Source organism: Aegilops tauschii, chromosome 6, assembly GCF_002575655.3.
Source record: "Aegilops tauschii subsp. strangulata cultivar AL8/78 chromosome 6, Aet v6.0, whole genome shotgun sequence".
Lineage (NCBI taxonomy): Eukaryota > Viridiplantae > Streptophyta > Magnoliopsida > Poales > Poaceae > Aegilops > Aegilops tauschii.
The window spans coordinates 466,306,449-466,315,709 of NC_053040.3; positions in this window are offsets into that span (position 1 = coordinate 466,306,449).

A 9,261-nucleotide genomic window follows, 5' to 3' on the forward strand; every position below is an offset into this window, starting at 1 on the left:
GTGGAAAGCTCTATGGTTACATTTTTGCGAAAAGCCAATTTTATCCTACTTCAAAGGAAGAAATTTTATTTAACTATCATGGTGGTTGTTAAACATTGAGAAGGTACCTCCAACTCAATCCCAATTAAGTGTCATCATTAACCCAACAAAATTAATTAAAAGTAACATGGTGATGAGAATCAAATGATAATCCAGGTACTAGATATTCAAGTTGTCCATAACCGGGGACACGACTAACCATGATTAGTTTGTACACTCTGCAGAGGTTTGCGCACTTTTCCCCACAAGACTCGATCGCCTCCGTTTTATTTCTCGCACGGCATGGTGTTTGAGAAACGGATGACCGAGACACAGTCTTTCAGAAACAATCACTCTTTACTCTGGATGGACCGGTACACCTACTTTCCCCTACATCTGCTAGCCCACCTCTTCAAGAGATCTTGTAACCTACTCAACTATGCTAGAGCCCATAATAGCTTGTGGCTGCACACGGAAGTTTCTAGCATGAACAATCTTATGATCCCTTTGAGCCTGGGTGGCGGACCTTATACAAACAGGCAACACTGGGTTCTCCAGGTGCCTCAATCCACCCAGATGTGAGTTTTAGTTGCCACCTTAAGTTGAACCATTAATAAACATCTCACATCTGTCATGAATATCTCTCAAACCCAATCCACATCTACGAGCATAGCATGGCAATAATAATAGCAACGTAGAAGTAACTCCCAAGGGTTTGAATAGAAAACAGGTAATAGGTACTACCTCAATTACTTCCCAGATCCCACAATTTAATCAGATCCTAATCATGCAATTGTTTGAGGAATAGATCTAATGCAATAAAACTGGGTATGAAAAGTATGATCAAAGTGTTACTTGCCTTGCTGATGATCCGCGAAACCTAGCGATTCGAAGTAACAAGCGGCACACTCCGGGTACTCTATCGCAAACAAACAAGCATACAATCAGTACTCATCTAATGCACAGGTAAAACTCGAACGAAAGATCCAACCAGAAAGTTCAACTTAAGAACTCCGGTTTGCAAAAAGAATCAACTCGAAAGAAGCAACGAAAGTCAAACGGCGAAAGAAACAAGCTTCGTTTACTAATCTGGATCTAGGTCAAATTTTACTGTAGCAAAAACTTGTTTGAGTAGGTTAAACGGAAAGAGAATTTCGATACGAAACTCTAGGCGCTTGAATCGCCTGATTCCGATAAACGAGCGAGAAGTTAAACAGAAACAAAGATTCGATCAGAAATCGAATCTGAGATAATCGCAGAAAAATCCGACGAAAAAGAAAAACGGACGAACGCTTAAAGAACGGACGTTCGTTAATAGAGAAAAACCGACGAACGCGTTCGTTAAAACGAACGGTTCAGTGAACGCTCGCAAAATAATAAAACCGAAAAAAACCGATCTAGGGTTTTTTTTAAACGAACGGTTTTTTTTAAAACAAAACCGGCGACGAACGAGGCGAGGCAGTACCTCGTCGGGGCAGAGGTCCGGCGGGGCTCCGGTGGGGCGCGGGGTGCGGCGGGGGTGCGGAGCTCAGGGGGGGGTGCGAGGGGCGGCAAGGGGGCGGCGAACGGCGGCGGCTCGGCGGCGGCTCGGGCTCGGTCCGGCGGCGGCGAGGCGGGCAAGGCGGGCGGCGGCGGGGTGAGAGGAGAGAAGAGAGGGGGGGTATATAAAGGGGGGGGGGCGGAGGTGGCTTGGGGAAGGGGGCGGCGGCGGCTCCCGTGCGGAGCTCGGACTCCGAGCGGCGGCGGCGGTCGTGCGCGAAGGGGACGACGCGGGCGGGCCGACGGCCTGGCGCGGCTGGGCTCGGCCCAGCGGGCGCGCGCTGTTTTTTTTAAAATGTATCGTGGAAAATAATTCATAGAAAAATAAATAAAAGTCAGAAAAATATAAAATAAATTTTCCCCGTCTAGTTAGAAAATCTAGAATAGGGTGAACATTTTTTTAACACAAAATAAATATTTTGAAAACATGCAATATTTTTAATGCAATAAAAATTGCAAATAAAATCCAAATAAATTCCAATAAATGATTTTAACATTTTTCCTCCAGTATTTCAATTGTTTTGGAGAAGTCATAGTTTCTCCTCTCGTTTATATTTGAAATGAAATATTTTTCCGGACAAAAAAATAATTAAAACCAAAATCCTCGTTTTATAATTTGATGAAAATCAAATATGAAAATTTGAGAAAATCCCCAACTCTCTCCGAGGGTCCTTGAGTTGCTTAGGATTTATCGAGGATTTGTCAAAATGCAATAAAACATGATATGCAATGATGATCTATGTATAACATACGAAATTAAAAATTTGGGATGTTACAGATATCGGTCCTGTGCCTGGCAAAAGTTCAATCAGAAACTCAATGTCTCTATCCGGTGGCATGCCTGGCAACTCTTCTGGAAATACATCCGGGTAATCCTTCACCACTGGTACTTCCTCCTGTACAACTCCTGATAAGGAATTCACTTGAGTCCTCTTCGGCACATGCCGGGATACATACTTAATCCTTCTTCCTTCTGGGGTGGTAAGCAAAATCGACTTACTGGTACAATCGATGTTCCCTCCATACTTTGATAACCAATCCATGCCTAATATCACATCCAATCCTTGCGATTCCAATATTATTAGGTCCGAGGGAAATACGTAGTTACCAATCCTTAATGGTAACCGATCACACCATAAACTAGCCATATACTCTGCTCCTGGCGAGGTTACTAACATGGGTGACCTAAGGGCTTGGGTTGGCAGTTTATACTTATCCACAAATCCCCTTGATATGTACGAATGCGATGCACCAGTATCAAAAAGAACGAGTGCAGTAAATGACTTAACCACAAACTTACCTATTACTGCATCAGGCTGTGCTTCAACCTCTTCCATGCTAACGTGGTTCACATGTCCTTTGTTGAAAGGGTTCGGCTTCTTCCCAGAGCTTCCATTTCCATTACCATTCTGGGCTTCAGGACATTCATTGGCATAATGTCCAGTCTTCTGACATTTAAAGTAAGTGACTTGACTCAGGTCTCTCTTAGCTGGGGTTGAAGGGTTGGTACGGTTCTGTCCGTTGCTTCCTCCGTTCCCATTTCCATTCTTGGAGTCATTATGGTTGTGCGAACTACCTCCTCCATGGGTATGCTGAAACTGTCCTCCCGATTTCGGGGTAAAACGTGGCTTCTGCTGGGCTCCAGAATTATACTTCCCTTGCCCATACTTCCTCTTACGGTTTTCAATCTGCTGCTGTTTCCCCTCAATCATGAGTGCTCTATCTACCAACTCCTGGTAGTTGTTGAAGGTTGCTACCATTAGATGCATGCTCAGCTCATCATTCAGTCCTTCCAAAAACTTCTCCTGCTTGGCTGCATCAGTAGCAACGTCATCTGGTGCATAACGTGCTAACTTATTGAAATCCTCCACATACTGGCCTACGGTGCGTCCTCCTTGGCGTAGGTTGCGAAACTCACGCTTCTTCATAGCCATAGCTCCTGCTGAAGCATGGGCTGTACGGAAAGCTTGCTGAAACTGGTCCCATGTGACAGTGTCAATAGGGTGTGTGGCCGTGTAATTCTCCCACCATGATGCTGCGGGTCCATCAAGCTGATGTGCGGCAAAACACACTCTTTCCACATCTGTGCATCCTGCAGTGGTCAACTCCCTTCCAACTTTGCAGAGCCAATCATATGCAACAATCGGCTCGGTGCTGCTGAAAAACACCGGCGGATTTAGCCTCAAGAAACGGGCTAGGTGGTCAACAGGTGGTGGTGGTGGTGGGTTGTTGTTGTTGTTGTTGTTGCCTTGGTTCTGTACTAACACTTGCACCAGGGCATTCTGCTGCTGAATCAACTGTGTGATCTCCGGTGGGAAAACAAATCGGGTGTCGCGTCTCGGAGGCATCTGATAGGTTAGAAAAGATGAGAGTTTAGAATAGAATGAGGTCTAGAGAGAAAACACTACCCATATGCTCATGAGACAAACACAATCAATATCACTCAATCAAATCAAACAAGGCATACAATCGATCTAACTAGCGTTACAAAAGTGCTCGAACTATACTATATATATGGGGAAATACTACTACTGATATGGTGGTCTACTAGAAATTTTGATCAGTCGAAGACTCCATGATATCTGCTCCAGCTTCATCAACAAAGTCATCTTCACTGGGGTCCGAGTCGGTGTCGTCGATGATGATGTAGTTATCCGGGCAAGCGCATTCATCATCTTCTCCTTTTGATACTCCAATCTTCTTCTCCAGGTCGTCATTCTTCCCTACTAGTGCGACGATTTCCTCCAAATAATCCTCGCGTGTAGCCTTGAGTTCTTCCTCCAACTCCTTGATCTTAGTCAATGCCTTCTTCAGATCTATCATGTCTGAGCACATCTGGTTCTCCTGGCGACGAATGTGTTGGTTTTGCTCCTGGATGAAAGCTGCAATTGATCCATCCTTCTTGGTGCTAATCATCTCCCATTGCTCGTCTCGGCGTCCACAAATCTGATAAACAGTATCTTTAAGCTCCCTGTGGTAGACTTCTCCAATGCGTCCCATAGAGATGTGGGCTGCCATGCTCTTCCCTAAACTCCAGGTTGGTGCTTCAAAAGACAACTTTATAGGCTCAGTGACTGGCGTAAACGTCCTTCCTGGAACTTGAACTTGAATCTTCCAGCTCCCCTCTTCTGGTAATGTGGCGTTGTAGGTTCCGGTGATGCTTGGTATTCCAATGTTCAAGTACTTAGTGACTTCCTTCAAGTGTCGTCCAAAAGGCGTTTCTTCATCTGGTTGCATGAACTTATTTCTTGCATCCGCCATTCCTAAAAGAGTAGAAAGTGGAGAGGAGTCAGAAATGAGAAGAGAGTAGTGTTCTAGGGTTTAAGCTTAGTGGTCGTGTCCTACAGTCAGCGTGTGCTCTGATACCACCTTTGTAGCGACCAGACCTCAAACAGTCTATGCTGCTGTGCACCAGTGTCATCCCTGGATCAGTAATGCTGACACGCACAGTACAAATGGAGGATTTCTAACAGAGTAGCAATCACACACTTATTACAACGAATATCTCAAAAGAGAATAAGTATGATAAATATGGCTTAAGGCCATCTAATACGATAACAGCGGAAGGCTTGGAAGATAAGTGAGTCCATCAACTCCAACGGCATCACTGAGTATAAGACCACGACCTAAGGCACCTTACTCGTCGTCTGAAAAGTCTGCAACATGAAACGTTGCAGCCCGAATATGGGTCAGCACATGGAATATGCTGGCAATGTAACACATAGAGAGTAATGAACATAATAATAATATACTACATGCATATATGGCTGGTAGAAAGCTCTATGGTTACAGTTTTGCGAAAAGCCAGTTTTTCCCTACTTCAAAGGAATAAATTTTATTTAACTATCATGGTGGTTGTTAAACATTGAGATGGTTGACAACAGCTCAATCCCAAGTAAGTATCATCATTAACCCAACAAAATTTATTAAAGTAACATGGTGATGAGATTCATATGATAATCCAAGTACTAGATACTCAAGATGTCCATAACCGGGGACACGGCTAACCATGATTAGTTTATACACTCTGCAGAGGTTTGTGCACTTTTCCCCACAAGACTCGATCGCCTCCGCTTGGTTCTTGCACTACATGATGTTTGAGAAACGGATGAACGAGACATAGTCTTTCGGAAGCGTTTGCACCTTACGATGTGATAGACCGTACCACCTACATCCCCTACATCTGCTAGTCTACCACTGTAAGAGTTCACACAACTTAATCAACTATGCTAGAGCCCATAATAGCTTGCGGCTGCACACTGAAGTTTCTAGCATGAATAATCTCATGATCCCTTTGAACCTGGGTGGCGGTCCAAAAGAAAAACAGGAAATCCTGGAATACCCAGGTACCTCAGTCCACCCAGATGTGAGTTTTAGTTGCCACCTTAAGTAAACCATTAATTAACAATCTCACATCTGTCGTGAATATCTCTCAAACCCAATCCACGTCTACAAGCATGGCATAGCAATATAAGCAACGTAGAAGTAACTCCCAAGGGTTTGATAATGAAACAGGTGATAGGTACTACCTCATCTACTTCCCAATTCCCACAGTTTAATTAGATCCTATCCATGCAATGTTTGAGGGTTGATCTAATGCAATAAAACTGGGTAGTAAAAGGGATATGATCAAAGTGTTACTTGCCTTGCTGATGATCCGTGAAACCTAGAGATTCGAAGTAGCAAGCGGCGCACTCCGGGTACTCTATCGCAAACAAACAAGCAAACAATAAGCACTCATCTAATGCACAAGTAAAACTCAAATAAAGATCTAGCCAGAAAGTTCAACTTAAGAACTCCGGTTTGTAAAAAGAATCAACTCAAACGAAGCAACGAAAGTCAAACGGCGAAAGAAACAAGCTTCGTTTACTAATCTGGATCTAGGTCAAATTTTACAGTAGCAAAAACTTGTTTGAGTGGGTTAAACAGAAAGAGTATTTCGAGACGAAACTCTAGGCGCTTGAATCGCCTGATTCCGATAAACGAGCGAAAAGTTAAACCAGAACGAAAATCTGATCAGAAATCGCGATCTGGAATAATCGCGGAAAATCCGTTGAAAAAGAAAACTGACGAACAGTTAAATGAACGGACGTTCGTTATCTACGACAAACCGACGAACACGCTCGTTAAAACGAACGGATCGGTGAACGTTCACTAAGTAATAAAATCGAAAAAATAAACCGATCTATATAAAAAAACTAGGGTTTAGAGAAAAAAACCGGGGCGTTTTTTTAGAAACCGGGCACGGCGGCGGCGTTCGGCTACCTCGGCGAGCAGCTCCGGCGGGGCTTCCGGCGGGTTGGGCGAGGGCGGCGAGGTGCGTCGGGGCTCGGGGAGACGGCGGGTGACGACGGGAGGCGACGGGCAGCGGCGTACGGGCTCCGGGGCGGCGGCGTCTTCGGCGGCGGCGCGGGCGCTCCTGGCGGCGGGGACGGGTGCGGCTGCGGGGTGGGGAGAGGCGGCGGGGTGGGGGGTATAAAAGGAGGGGGTGTCGTGGGGGAGGGGGCAAGGCGGCGGCGGCGTCGGCCTCGAGCCGGACTCGGCGGCGGCGGGAGCCGTGCTCGGGAGGGAGACGGGGCGCGGGGTAGGCTGGGCCGTCGGCTGGGCTTCGGCCCAGTCGGCGCGCTCGGCGTTTTTTTTAAATTCGCCGAATAAAAAAAAATCGCAGAAAAATAAATAAAGTCCAAAAATGCTAAAACAAAGTTTCCCCGTCTAATTAAAATAATTAGAATGAGATGAACATTTTTCTTGGCCCAAAATGCAGTTTTGAAAACGTGCAATTTTTTTCTTATGCAATTAAAATAGCAAATAAAAATCTGAATAAAATCCAATATTTGATTTTAATATTTTTACCTCCAATATTTCAGTTATTTTGGAGAAGTCATATTTTCTCCTCTCATTTATTTTAATACGAAATATTTTTCGGAGAGAAAAATAATTAAAACCAGAATCCTCGTTTTATTATTTGATAAAATCAAATATGAAAAACCGGGAAAATCCCCAACTCTCTCCGAGGGTCCTTGAGTTGCTTAGGATTTATCGAGGATTTGCCAAAATGCAATAAAATATGCTATGCAATGATGATCTAATGTATAACATTCCAAATTGAAAATTTGGGATGTTACATCTCACAGGAGGAGGAGGTGGAAGACGCCTTTGATTGAAGCACTTGTTAGCATAGTGACCTTTCTGCTGACACTTGTTGCAAGTCACCTCCGAGAGCGGACGATGATAAGGAGCATTCGACTTTGGAGCTTGATTCTGAGACTTGTTCTGATAGCCAGGGTTGGGTGGGTGGGAAGATCCATGGCCACCTTTGTTCTTCTGCTGGAAAGGCTGACGAAACGGAGGAGGAGGAGGCAACCAGAACTTCTGTTGCTTAGCAGCCACTAGTGAGGAAGAAGAAGACTGAACTGCGTCCCTGACTCTCTTCTTAGAAGCCTCACACTTGAGCTGAGCAGCCTCTTGCTTCAGTGCCATATTGTAGAAATCATCATACTTGGTCGGCTCAAAAATCACGAGAGGTAATTGCAGATCTTCTCTGAGGCCACCTCTGAATTGATAGATCATACTCTTTTCATCAGGAACGTCTTGCTTAGCGAAGCGAGCGAGTTTCTAAAACTGAGTATTGTATTGATACACGGACATGCTGCCTTGCTTGAGATTGCGGAACTCCTCACGCTTGCTCTCAACAACACTTTGTGGAATGTGGTGAGCTTTGAAGTCTCGACGGAAATCATCCCAGGTAATCACACGACCTCCTCTGGAATCTTTGTATTGTTGATACCACTCGGCAGCTTGATCCTTGAGTTGAAAAGAAGCGAACTTGACAAAGTCCTCAGGCCTGACATTGCTACATTCAAAATGCTTGTTGATGTCCATGAGCCAATCATCGGCGTCTGTGGCCTCGGCACAGTAGCCGAAAGACTTTGGCTGATTTGCGAGGAACTGGTTGAGGGTAGCGAAGTGAGGCTGATTGTTGCCTTGGCCTTGATTTCCTTGATTGCCTTGCCCTTGGGTGCGCTCTTGCAAGAGTTGCAAAATCATCTGAGCATTGGCGTTTGTGGCTGCCATGATAGCTTGCCATGCCTCCGGAGGCGGAGGTGGTGGCGGAGGGTTCGCCTGACTCCCCTCATCGCGTTCCGGATTCTGACGCGTTGGCGGAGCCATCCTGAAGAGGGTGACATCCGTTAGCATCTTGATAGACAAATAGACAAGTTGAATCAACGGATAGAAATTGCAACATATAGTCTTCACCATAAACATTCAAACAAGGGTGAACGAATGAATTCCATAGTAAATCATCACACTTCCATAAGGTGAGAAGCCACTTGATAAAGGGTTGATGAATAAAATAATAAGGTACGAGTGGAACAAATAAGTGGTAAGGATTACCCAATCACAAACCAAATATCTGCGGGAAGAAAATGGTAAGAGCTACTTGAATACCACCTATAAACTCCCGAAACTTTCTGGTTATGCAATCTGGTGTTGGTGATACCGGGGACACAAAATATATCACCCAAACTAGCAATCCCTAGATCCAGTTGTATCCATCCGTCAACACATAACCAAGAAACCTTCGGAAATCGTGTACCTCAACCTTCGAAAAGCATCCGTTATACGAGTTATGGCAATACTCCTGAACTCCCGCCCTAGTACTGGGTGGCGTCGAGGTGATCTCACCAACAACTGCATAAAAGA